This window comes from Sminthopsis crassicaudata, chromosome X (genome assembly GCF_048593235.1).
Source record: "Sminthopsis crassicaudata isolate SCR6 chromosome X, ASM4859323v1, whole genome shotgun sequence".
NCBI classification, from domain to species: domain Eukaryota; kingdom Metazoa; phylum Chordata; class Mammalia; order Dasyuromorphia; family Dasyuridae; genus Sminthopsis; species Sminthopsis crassicaudata.
The window spans coordinates 36,296,522-36,310,342 of NC_133623.1; the positions used below are offsets into that span (position 1 = coordinate 36,296,522).

Sequence of the window (13,821 nt, forward strand, 5' to 3'; positions counted from 1 at the left end):
ACTTGAAAAGAGTTTTGGCCCAGCTCCAGCTTTTGCTGTAAAATAAGGGCCTATCTCCAGTCCATCCCAAAGTAGTTCCTGTGTAGATTTCAGGTGTTCTTCCATTTTAGGCCCCCTGCTGTGACCATTTGCTTCATTTTGTATTTCTTGGTGCAGATTTCCTCTTCTCTGTTTCTTCTAATGGAAGGTACTGCTCCAGCTTCTACTTTCTGTTTATTCTAAAGGACGTTCTCAGGCCCATTTCTTTCCTGGATGGTTCACAGCTTCTGGAAATTTGTTCAGCCCCATTGCTGTGACTATACCATTATTGGATTTTTTGGCCTCAGATTCTTCTTGTCTTTACCAAGGTAGAATTATGGCTGGGATGTAGCAAAATTTCCAGGCATCTGTACCAGGTACTTCTTTGATTGGTGTAAGGGATGAATTTTGTAATTGAGCATTCCTTTTGTCTTTACCCAAGGATCCTTCATCAGTTATTCTGGCCAAGTTTTGCATTCCTTTTGTACTAAGTGATGTGCTAAGTTACACAGGGAGTCTATTGATAGAGTATTGCAGATCTATATTAGAGTTCATGGAAGGACCAGCCTGCTATACATGATTGTTCTGTGTTTGGATCATATCCCTCCTTTATTTTTGAATTAGGAATTGGAACATTAGAACTTGATTTTCCATTTTCTAATATTTTATTAGCTAGATATCATCTATCTATTAATATCTAGGACAGAAGGCAGAGGCACTGTACTCATTTTAGGTGAAAATAAAAACAAACAAAAAAATCTCTCACTCAGATTCAGGGATTGTGATGTCACCCACTTCATTATATTCTAGTCAAATTCTATTTCATAGCATTTAACAGGATGAAGTGTAAAAAATCCAATTTATTTAAATAAAAAAATACTTCTCTGGGACCCATGAAATAGGGTTATATGCTTTTATTTTATTCATTACAGTTAACAGGCATAATGACTCCTACTGCATTAAACATGCATATGGGCTACAAAGTAATTTAAATGTAATTAGATTTCTATTAGGATGATGTAAGCATCCCTGCCTAGTAATGTGTTCTCCCTTCATTAAAGTCCTATTCCAGTGCCTACTCATGGTATAGAGGTGACCCTGGGTTCTTAGAAGCTGGAAAAAACCATCAAGCATGGGCTTGCCTGTGTGTCTCTAGTTCAAAGACCAGCTTGGCTAAAGTCAGAAAGGCTCGACACTGGAAGGTTCTCCATGACCATGGGTTTCTGGGAGGTTTTTTGTGTGTTTTTGTGTGTTTTGCTAGAGTCTTTCACAAAATCTGTTTACTGGAACAGTAGGTATATGGGTAGAAGGGTTGTATCCACACCAGTGAAATTTAACTGATCCCTGCAGTTTTCAGGTAATAGAGAATGGAAAATCAGAGCAAAGCTATTGGCTCACGTCAAAGATGGATGGTATATAAGGTAATTCATTAGATGATAACATTCATGGCCATTCCTCAGGCAAGTCCCTATTTATCTAATTTAACAGTTGAATTTGACCTGCATTTATCAAGCACATACACACATGCTGGGGATAGAGAGACCAAAAATAAATTATTCCTTTGCCTCAAAGAGCAACCCTATTGGAGTTCCTTAGATGGGGCTGGGGGGGGGGGGAAGAGAACATGCATCCATACTGAGAAGAACGTGTGAAAGAAATACAAAGTAATTTTAATTGGGTAAGAGCAATGATGCCTGGAAAGGAGATCAGACTCATGTAGGATGTGGAACCCAATATATGCTTTGGAGGAAGATGGAAACCATTTTTCAGTGTTGTGTCCCTGGGATCTTGTAGTCTATTTTTTTTTTAATTTTTTGCTGAGGCAATTGGGATTAAGTGACTTGCCCAGGGTCACATAACTAGGAAGTATTAAGTGTTTGAGGTCACATTTGAACTCGGGTCCTCCTGACTTCAAGGCTGGTGTTCTCTCCACTACAACCAACTTGCTGCCCCTTGTAGTCTTAAAAAAAAAAAAAAAAAAAAGTTTGGAAGTTATTTGGACAAGCCTTATTCTAAAAAGTTTATTAAATTATATAGCATAAAAGGGAATATAGTGTAGTCTTGGGATTCAGGGAGCCTCAGTACTGTGTGATACTAGGCAAGCCATTTAACTTCTGTGCCTCATTTTCTTTATCTTTTAACCTTAATGTCCTTTGAGGAGTCTTTCCAGTTCTACCACTGTGATCCTGCGATTCTGATGTAAATGTGTTACTTAAACAGGAAATTTTAAGGCTTCCCTCCTCTGTAAATCCAGCATTTCAGTAATGTTTTTTTTTTCTCTTTTCCTTAAGAAATTAATGTAAAAAAATTCCACAGAAGTTGAAGTCATTTCTCTTCAAAGATTCCAAGAACTCCGTAACTGCTCCACATGGGTCCCCGCCCCCACCTCCACCTTAACTGTTACTAGGAGAGTTCTATTCGCCCCTGTGTCATCAACGGATTGTTGGATGCCCTGCCTCCCTAGCCCCACCCCCACCCACAAGCCCCCTCCCTGCTTTGTTTGGTTCTGTTGCCAGCATCAGCTGTAAATCGGCTACTGGCTCTCTAGAACCATGCTCCCCGGTCTCCCGAGTAAAACTCCTTGGGATCCAAAGATTCTGGAGACACAAAAAACCAAGGAGGGCCTGAAGCACATGGCAACCGCTGCTAACCACCTCCATACTGGATTTCTAAAAAGGAAGCCAGATTATGACAAGGCGGCTGTGGAGTACGCCAGGGCGGCCTTAGCCTTCCGCACCGCCAGGCAACTGGACTGGGCTGCGGAAGCTTTTATGAAGGAGGCGGAGGTCCACGAAAAGAAACAAGCCTTATTCTATGCTGCCAGGGCCCATGAGCAAGCAGGTCTGCTCCTGAGGGAATTGAAGAAGCTCCCAGAAGCGGCCCAGGCAGCCTGGAAGGCGGTCTCTTTGTACCTGGAAGGCAAAAATGCTGAGCTCACAGCGGCCACCTTGAGACGCTTCAGCCACATCCTTGAGGAGCAGATGCCCACCCAAGTGGTGCACCTGTACCAGGGGACAGCCGAGCTGTTTGAGAATGAAGATCGGCTCCTGCAGGCTCTGGGCTTCACATGCCAAGCTTCCAAATTGCTGGTGCTTGCCAAACGCTATGGAGAAGCAGCCGTCTCCCTCAACAAAGAAAAGTATTTTTACCAGGAGTTTGAGAGTTTTTCATCCTGCTACAAAAGAACTGTTGCCCAGTGTCTGGCTTACCTTCATAATTCTGATTTCCTGGCTGCAACTAAGTGTGTTAATGACAGTTGTAGTATGCCAGGTTTCAAAAGTAGCCTGGAGTACGATGCCCTGGTACAACTGTTGGAGAGTTATGACAAAAAAGATCAAAATGGACTGGACGAGATCTGCCATGGGCCCATCTTCAAACTCCTGGATGACAACTACCGCAAGATGGTCAAGAAACTGAAGGTACCTCCACTCGAAGAACTGAGTGAAACAATCATGCCATCACCATCAGTGACTGTGTGGCCACCTATCCCTGAAGAAGGAGGAGGAGGAAGAGGAGAAGGAGCAGGAACAGAAGAAAAATCCTCAGATTTGGAGGAGGAGGAAGTGACCACTCCAGAATAATTAAACTGTACTTCCCAGAATAAAGCACTAATTAAAGCTAATTAGTTAAAAATAAAAGTTGCCAGACCTGTCCTGTGTATCTTGTGTGACTTATTGCACATCATGCCTATTCTCAAACCCCTTTTTTTCATACTTGCTTAGAAGCCTTTGGGTTACTCCCCCTCCTCCCCAGTTATTTCTCTGTCCAAATACTCCCAATGAATTACATACTCATATGCCAGTTGCCTCCCTGTCCTATCCTCCCAGAGTTCCTCTTCCATGGTTAATTATTTTGTTCTTTTCTGATGGGTAATTACAGCCTAAAAATGATGGGTTCAGGTAGTTACTTCAGTAGGTTACCCTCCCCTCCCCAGTCTTAATTGTTTCATTTCCCCATGGTCCTCCAGTTCCTACATTTATAGATATTTAACCAGTAAAAAACCTCGAGATGATAGAACACCTAAGAGTTCTGTGAGACTTGCTTCCTGATTCCTCCATGGAGGCAGTTCTAGGAAATACTGCCTGGACCTTGAACTCTGCAAATGACTTGGCTTCTTCTCTAGACGGCCCCAATTAACTTAATAAAATCAGCTTGAGCTCAAGGCTCAGGTATTGGATAAGGAATAGGATCAATGTCAAACTGGATGATACTTTAGGTCTACTCAGTTTAATTCCCGTGGCCCAAAGAAGATATCTTGCTCAGGAATTCACAGGTGACAAGCCACAAGTAACAGTGACAGTCAGCATTTGCATTCTGGGTCTTCTGATACCAAATAAAATGAAAAGGTGAAACAAAGGTATTGAAGAAATCGGACAAGACAGAGAAAGAGATATGACAAGGGAGCTATCACTATCATTACTTCCATGGAAAGGTAAGCTTTAAGTAATCTCCATCTCTAGCCTCCCCCAGAAAAGACATCAGTGCCTTTGGCAGACCCTACCTTTGACATCTTTCTTCAGACCCATCTCTGTTCTTCTGTTTTTTCCCTTGTCCATATTTTCTTTTCTTTTTCAAAATTAATCAATATTTAAATCACCAAAATAAATGGGAGCCAGACTGAGGAAGGTTCCAGGCTACAGAATAACCATCTAAATTTATTGACACATCCAAAGTTCTCAAGGTAAGTTAGAAAGAAGGTAGAACAGCAGATTGAAGTTTGACTTAAGAGAAAGTTTCCTAATAATTAGAACTGTTCAAAAGTATAAAGTATTGTCTCAAGACAAAATGGTTCCCCAGTCACAGGAACTCTTCCGCCAAAGATCAAAGAGGAGGTGATTCTTTGCCTGATTTACTGCAGTGGAGATCTTTGGTTAGGAGTTGGATTTAAACGGCTTCTGTATTCCCCTCCATCCTACTAATTCTGTTATCACTTTTAGTCCATTACTATATAATATACAATAGTATATCGTTTGAAAAATGTGGCGATAACTGATTGAACTCATCTGGAAATTTCTACCATGTTCCCTACATGAGGGGGTATGACTGTGTATATAGCACCTAAAAGAAAATTTCCTCTGGAGACGTGTTCTCTCTCATGGTAATGAGAACCCAAGGAAAACCTTTAATAGTCATTCTCAAAAGAAAACTTCACGTGGAACAAGTTCCCATCAATATGACTACCTCCCCACCAATATACAAATGCAAATTCATTTTGGGGAGGGGCATCTTCAAGTTTTCTTTGTATCCTGGACCCTTCTGGCAGCTTGGCGAATTCTGTGAACACTTTCTCAGAAAAATGTACTTCAATGCCTAAAATATACATGATTACAAAGGAAATCAGTTATGTTGAAATAGATATATTTCCCCCCAAGCAATTTAATGGACCCCCTGAAATTCATCAGACTGTTGCTATGCTAGGAAATGCTGTGTTTCAAGGTAAATGATGTCTTAAAGATTTCATTAGTGCATCTTTTATACTGAGCTTCAGGCTTTTTTATGATGTGGAAGCCCCTGTTGAGTGCCCATCAGAAAGATTCTTATCCATCTTTCCTTCTGCCCCCTGTCTCTGTCCCTGCCAGAGTATAGCAGCACTTTAAAGACATAAGAGTCTACATTTACTGTCTATTTTTTACAGAAGTGGAAATCAAACTCTTACATCATTTCTACTTTTAAAAAATCCAGAAATAATTAATTAATTTATTGAAAGTTGCATAGTAAGCTTTCAAAGTGAATATTTCTTCACTAGGCCTTTTCTTTCCCTTTTTTGTAGTTTGGATCTGTGATTTCATTGATGTGAACTCTCAGTGAGGAAACTTAATCTATAGATGAACATCAGAAAGCCTGTAGCTTTTTAGCTGGAGACTTGCCTCTTCTAGGTGCTGCTTAAAATCTAAACTTTAAGTCATTTTTCTTTGTCTGTTTGGAAGGCTGATGACCTCTCTGTCTACTATGCCACATTGCTTCTGTTTTCTCTTTGTAGTATGTATTTTAAACAAAAAATAAAGTGTTGGTGTCAAAATGATCATTTTTGTGCTCTGATACAGTAGCTCATTTAAAATTATTAATTTATGAGAACAAACACCAAAGTAGAAAGCAGTGGTTTTATATTAAAGGGACAAAACTGGAGCTCTAGAAAATGTTTTCCATTGCTTTCCGCTTTTGTCTCTGTTTTCATGATTTAATTTTAAAAAGATTATGTATTACATATGGGCTGCTAATTTCAATGGATCTGCTTGAAACATGTCATTTGCGAGAACATTACACAGAATATAGAATTCCATGGAAAAGAAATTCTAGGCCTGACAGTTATTTGACAGCATAACCTTCCCTGCCAGAGTTGCTTTCCATCTACATAAAATTTGAAGTTTAAAAGAAAATCCTGCAAATTACAGGATGTAATTAACTTTGTTAAAAGGTGCAGTAAGATGAGAAGACTCAAAATGTGAAGAAAAGCCCCAACAGTTGGCAAAATGAGAACCACTAATGATAGAGCAGAAAGTGATCAGTTCACTTCTCTAGAAGTGAGGCTGGAGTGAATGCCTTGCAAATTCTTAATGGAGACATATTCATTTCTTTGTGGGAAAATCATCAGAGGGGTCATTTAGATAAATTACTGAGTAAGAAGAAGAAGCTCACTTTCCACAATAACTATTCTGAACCTTCAGGACCCTGGGGACCCAACCCTAGAGAGACAGGGCCAAATTTGGAAGAGGAGGAGAAGAAGGAGGAGGAAGAGGAGGAGGAGGAAGAGGAAGAGGAAGAGGAGGAGGAGGAGGAGGAGGAGGAGGAGGAGGAGGAGGAGAATGCTATACAAACTCTAATTGGGTTGAAGCAGTTTAATAGGCATCTCAGCTAACATAATCTCACATCTCTGTACCCTTATATCAATTGTCTTTCTTCTTTGTTCCCAGATTTTTCTCCTCGCTTCTTCTCCTTCAAGAATTCTTGGGTTATCTCAAGAACATCTCAAGCATCACTTTTTAGAAGACTTAGCTTTCCTTGATGGTGGATGTTTTTTCAGGCTTCTAAATCTGTCCAACAGCAGAGTGGGTTCGATATCATCAAGCTAATTAGAAAATGGCATGTTTTATTCCTTACAAGTTGTTTTAGCCAGCTGTGATATATGTTTCATTGGTGGGGGGATTATGCTCACTTCTTGTCTATACTGGAGCTCTCTCCCAGCATTTCATTTTTTTCCATCATGAAACTGAGTCACAAGCTTAATTCCACTGTGATTTCCTTGTAACTCCTTGTTTGGAGGCTTGGAGAAAAGGTGTCTGTTTTAATGGGCTCTCACATTACATGCAATCGAATTTTAGTAATGATATGAGGAAGTCCCAGAGGATATTTATTTATCTTTAGGGCACAAGGAAGCAACTAATTTGGAAAAAAGAGAAGGGCTTTGAGTTTGTTTTAAACCTTGCATATCATTTAATTTAACTAGGTGAAAAGCAACTTATTGCAAGTGTTCTCTGTTATTCATCAAAAATTCATCAAGAGTGATTTTGGGAGCAGGACTACATAGGATAAACTGAGTTTGTCATAGTTACTTCTCTAAAATATGAGTGTCTGGACTTAAAGAAATGAGAGGGTTGATGGAGATCTTGAGTTGGAGATTGTTGCAACTATAGACATGGATATACTAGATATATTTGAAAGCAGAGTTCCAGGGATGGAAGCTCGAGGCTCTTAGACTGACCTTGGGGGGAGCAAAGAGAGCATCAAGTGTTGTACTACAGTTCTCTTTAATTGTCCTGACTCAGTTCCCCTAACTGGTTCTGCCTCCGTTTCCCTAAATTGTTCTGCCTCAGTTTCCTTAACTGTTCTGCCTCAATCCTCTTAGTTGTAAAACCCCCCTCTGGTTCATTAAGGACCATTTGCTCTAAGGTTATAACTTGTCAATGTGAGACTCAAGATGAGGTAGAGCTCAGACTTCCTGGCTCCTAGCTCCTTCTTCCCTCCAGAATTTATGGCTCTACCCCCCTAAATTTTCTAAAAGATAAGACTATCTGGAATACCTCATTGACATCTTTACTTCTGTTTATTCAGACATCCTGACTCTGGCTTCCAGTTACCCCGATCCTGCTAGGACCAAATTTATGGTCCTGAAACTTCCCACTCTCGGTGTTCTGACTCCGTCCCTGCCTTGGTCTACCCCTGTAGCTGAGCCATGTGGGTACATGAGTCATTGAGAACTCACATTCACCACTGGATACTTTGAGACTAGAGTCCTGTCCAGTCAATTATACTCTCCAATTAATAAAATATTAAAAACTCTCTAATCTCTATCTTCCCTCAGTTTCTCCGGCATTACACAAGGACTTTAGAAATGGCACTGGAGACCTGGAATAAGGCTGAGCTCTAATACCTGTATGCTATGTAGTTTGATGCTTCAATTACTTCATCTCAAAATGGCAACAATAATATTTGCACCATGTCCCTATCTCACATGGTTGTTGAAAAGAGAAAGTACTTCCTTAGCTTTAGACTTGTATAAATTTGTGTAAAAAAACCCTTCCATGAATACATTTAATATGAATATACATGTATAACTGTTATCAGATTGCTTGCCGTTTTGGGGAGAGGGAAAGGACGGGAAAAAAAAAGGGAAAATCTTATGAAAGTGAATGTTGAAAACTATTTTTACATGTAATTGGAAAAGTAAAATACTATTCTGTGGGGGACAATAATTTGAAACATTTTTGTAAAAAGCCATTACATAGGTTCCTTGGGAAGCAGTTGTGTTGTGGAGACCAAAGCACTGGCCAAGGAAGAAGGAAATCTAGGTACTAATTTCAGCTTTGTCTTGAAGTTCCTGTGTAACTGTGGGCAGATTGCTTTGTTTCCCTTTGTTCTTGAACAAATGAAGGGGCTAGGAACAATGTTTGCTCTATGTTTAGAAATTCTAAGGTGATATATAATGTAAAAGTAATGACTGAAGATAATGAAATGTCTCTCTCTTCTACAAAGCTACAATTGCAAGAAAGAAATTCCTTTTGCCAAATACTAAATGTGGTTGTTTTATGTGACTGGGCACTTTGTTGTCTCTGACACCTTTTCAACATGTTATCTAGCCTTCCAAATTTCAATTCAAAAATTGTCTCCCTAATTAGCAACGGAAAAAAAAGTAAAAGGAGAAAAAGAATAATTTCATTACAAAGAAGGTAAGATAAAGTTTTCTTTTGTCAAGGGCTAACACTAGCTTTAATAAAAGGAAGGGAAGAAGGAAGCAAGAAAGGGAAGGAAAAGAGAGAGACGGGGGGAGACAGAGGAAGGAAAGAAGAAAGAGGAAAGAAAAAAAACTTGACAGAACTCAGTAAATACATATGAGGAGACATAAGTAAAATCCCTTCTCAGGTAAATCGAAGAGCAGGAATATGGTTCAACCAAGTAACTGACAGCTTGAGATTTCTTAGTACACCCCCTGGTGAGTGGCAAAAGTAAACCTGAGCCAGAATCCTGTAAAAGGTCAAATTTCCCAAAATGGGTAGAAGGTAAACATTCAGTTGTTAAGCCAGTTGCTTTGACTTCTCTTTGCCAAGATTCTAGAATACATTTGAAGAGTTATGGAAAATACTGGTTAATAAAGGAGCTAAGTATACTCATTTATTAAGCGTGTTTCAAACTAGAATAATCATGTACTACCTAGCTTCAGGTATATAAAAAATTATTTCTTCTGCAAAAACATTTCATCACTGTTATTATCTAAGGAATATAATAACTTTCAAGATCTTAAATTTGTAACTGGCTTGAGAGAGACACTAAGAGCTAGGTAGAAAATGGGGAAGAATGGAGATCAAGGAAGAAGGGAAGAGAGAAGAGAGATGATGGTGGAAAAGAGAGAGAGGTAGAAACAAAGAGTGTGAAAGACAGGAAGAGTACAGAAGAGGTATGGGTGGAATAGAGAGACTGGGAAAAAGAGGAGAAAATGAGAGGAAGCAAAAAAAGATAGAAGCATAAGCAGAGTGAAATACAGGGAAAAATAGAGAATAGAGGTAAGAGAGAGAAGGAGTTGAAGGGGAGAATAGAGTGTAAGAAAGATGTAAGAGTGCTTAAGAAGGAGAGGTTGGGTAGAAAAGTCAGGGGAAAAGAGAGGAAGAAAGAGTAAGAAAGAAAAGGAGACAGATATGGATACAAGGATTACAGAAGGATGTCAGGGAAAATGAAGAGGGAGATAGAAAAAGCACGGACAGGATGGTGAGTTTGAGGCTTGAGACTCTGGTTACCTATCTCTGAAAGCAGCATCCAACTACACAATTAACATTTCCTCCCTTTCTTTCTTTTCTTCCAGGACCATTGTATTCTTGCAGCCATTTAGTCCAGTTGTCCTGCTTCTAAACCTGAAAGCTTCCTCAAGGGAAACATTGGTCAGTATGAAAGGCAGCCATGGGCTACATATACTGCAAAAAGGCCCATTTTTCCTGAAATGGGAAGGAGTGTAAATTCTGGATATTACAGGCCAATGATCTTGAATTCTCTGGCTCCCAAGAGTTTAGAACACTTTCTAATACTGGCCACCAAGTGCAGAAAACAATTCTATTTCCTAAGATTCAATAACACATTGAATTATTGAGCAGCCAGTGAAAGCAAGAATCAGCATGGACAGTTAGGAAAATCCTGACCTAGTAATCCTGATTTCTGTTGTGAAAATATAACGGAAAATTCTACATGAAAGTTCTCATTACCTATAACCCTAAATTTAAAATTGTAACACTTGAATCCATATGAGGATAGAAACTAGATGTACTACCAATGCCAGCCAGTGATTTCTCAGTGGACACCATGGGGAGTGGCAAAAGTGTACCTGGGCTAGAATAAGGTTAAAGAACCTTTCCTAATATAAGAAGGAGCATGGATTATAGACACTATGAGCCAAAGACCCTGAATTCTATTTCCTAAGGTTCAGAACAATATTGTACTATTGGGCACCAATGGAAGACAGAAATCCACATGAACAGTTAGTTTGGTTCATGGCCAAGTAGTTCTGATTTCTGTGGTTTAAAATATATATATCCTTCTACATGACAATTCTCACAATCTATAAACCTGAATTTCAAATTGTAAGACTTGAATCCATAGGAGGACAGGAAATAAATGTGATATCATGAAATAGTATTTTATGGTGTCAATCTTAAATTTGTTTCAGTTTTTAAGAATGAAAGAGAGAGACAGAAAGAACGACCACAATAAAGGACAAGAAAAGAACTTCAGGGAACTCATAGAATCAATATCATCCAGGTTGAATTAAGTGCTATCTAAGGTCAAGGATAGTACAGGCCAATGGTTCAGACAAGCCAATGCCAGCCTGAGATCTCCCACTGTGGAGTGGCAAGCCAGCGCCTTGGATAGAATGCAGGTAAAGATCCACTATTACTAATATGAGGAGAAGCACAGATTCTGGACATTACCAGACAAGGATCTTGAATTCCCTTTGCCAAGAATCTAGAGCACAATATATTGCTGAATACCAAGAGCAGTTAAGGATGCCTATTAAAACAGTCAATATGGAACATCCCTTAGTGATCAGTATTCTTGTGCTTGTAAGATGTACTCCAACATTCTCTAAAAACAGTCTTCTTGTCTGTGACCTGGTGTCTTCAGGTGTAAGTCTTGGCCCCATATCAGTTCAGGAAAGTAAATATTGAGTCATGAAACTATCATTGTTCATGTGTCAATCATCAGGTTGTTCAAGTACTTTGAAATGAAAAATAGAAAGAGAAAAAAGAGAGAGAGAAAGAAAGACAGACCTTGAAAGAATTTATTGGATTGATCTCAACTGACCTGAATTCACTAATATGTCAGTGGAAGGATAAGAAGAAGCCAAAACCAACTTGTGATTTCTCAGTGAAGCCCCTGAAAAGTGACAAAAATAGGATAGAATACAATAAAAGACCCATTTTTGCCTAATTTAAGAAGGAGCATGTGTTATTCACACTATGGGCCAATGACCCTGAATTCTATTTTGTAAAGTTCAGGAAGACACTGTATTACTGGGCACCAAATGAAGACAGAAATCCACACTGACAGTATGGTTCCTGACCTAATAATTGTGATTTTATTATGTCAATCTTCAATTTGTTTCAGTTTTTAAGAAAGAGAGGCAGACAGAGAGAAAGAAAGAAAGACCAGAATAAAGACAAGAAAAGAACTTCAGGGAACTCAAAGAATTAATATCATCAGGCTGAATTAACTGCTATCTCATATCTAGGATAGGACAGATCACTGGTTCTGTGAAGTCAATGGCAGGCTGAGATCTCCCAGAGGACCCTCTGAGGTATGGTAAGCCTGCCCCTTAGATAGAATGCAGGTAAAGATCAACTTTTCCTAATATGAAAAGAAGCTCAGATTCTGCACATTACCAGCTAAGGATCTTAAATTCTGATTCTGAAGAATTTAGAGCACAATATATTGTTGAATACCAAGAGCAGCTGAGGATGCCTATTAAAACAGTCAATATGAATCCTCCCTTAGAGATCAGAATTCCTGTGCTTGTAAGATATACACCAACATTCTATAAGAACTGTCATCTTGTCTGGGACCCAGTGTCTTAAACTGTGAATCTTGGAAACATATCATTTCAGGGAAGTAAATATTGGTTCATGAAACTATCATTCCTCAAGTGTAAATCATCAGGTTGTTCAAGTATTTTAAAATGAAAAATGGACAGAAAGAGAGAGAGAGAGAGAAAGAGAGAGAGAGAGAGAGAGAGAGACAAAGAGACAGAGGGGGGGAGGGAGAGAGAGAAAGAGAGGGAGAGAGAGAGAACTTAAAAGAATTCATTGAATTGATATCAACTAACCTGAATTAATTAATATCTCAATTGAAGGCTAAGAAGCCAAAGCCAACTTGTGATTTCTCAGTGAACCCGCTGAAAAGTGACAAAAATGGGATAGAATACTATAAAAGACCCATTTTTTTCCTAATTTAAGAGGGAGCATGTAGTATTCACACTATGGGCCAATGACACTGAATTCTATTTTATAAGGTTGAGAAAGCCACTGTATTACTGAGCACCAAGTGAAGACAGAAATCCACACAGACAGTATGGTTCCTGACCTAATAATTCTGATTTTTTTGTGTCAATTTTTAATTTGTTTCAGTTTCCAAGAAAGGGAGACAGAGGGAAAGAAAGAAAGAAAGAAAGAAAGAAAGAAAGAAAGAAAGAAAGAAAGAAAGAAAGAAAGAAAGAAAGAAAGAAAGAAAGAAAGAAAGAAAGAAAGAAAGAAAGAAAGAAAGAAGGGAGGGAGGGAGGGAGGGAGGGAGGGAGGGAGGGAGGGAGGAAGGAAGGAAGGAAGGAAGGAAGGAAGGAAGGAAGGAAGGAAGGAAGGAAGGAAGGAAGAAAAAGAAAGAAAAGCAAGAAAGAAAACACTGGAATAAAGACAAGAAAAGAACTTCAGGGAACTCAAAGAAATAATATGATCAGGCTGAATTAACTGCTATCTCACATCCAGGACAGGACAGGTCAATGGTTTTGTGAAGCCAAAGGCCTGCTGAGATCTCCCAGAGGACCCCCCCCAGGGAGTGGCAAGCCTGCCCCTTGGATAGAATGCAGGTAAATGTTGACTTTTCTTAATATGAGAAGAAGCACTTTACCAGCCAATGATCTTGAATTCTACTTCCCAAGATTCTAGAGCACAATATGTTGTTGGATACTAAGAGCAGTTAAGGACCCCTATGAACAGTCAATGTGGATCATGCCTTAGTGATTGGTAATCCTATGACTTTAAAATACACTTCACCATCCTGTAAGATATGTCTTCTTATCTATGGCCTAGTGTCTTAAACTATGAGTCTTGGACCCTT

The 13,821-nt window shown here is 39.3% G+C and overlaps 1 pseudogene; it reads left to right on the top strand.

The window, feature by feature from the left end:
- LOC141549140 (gamma-soluble NSF attachment protein pseudogene) overlaps nt 1-13,564 on the top strand; it is a 55,272-nt pseudogene extending 41,708 nt beyond the window's left edge.
- The last annotated feature ends 257 nt before the right edge of the window (nt 13,565-13,821 follow it).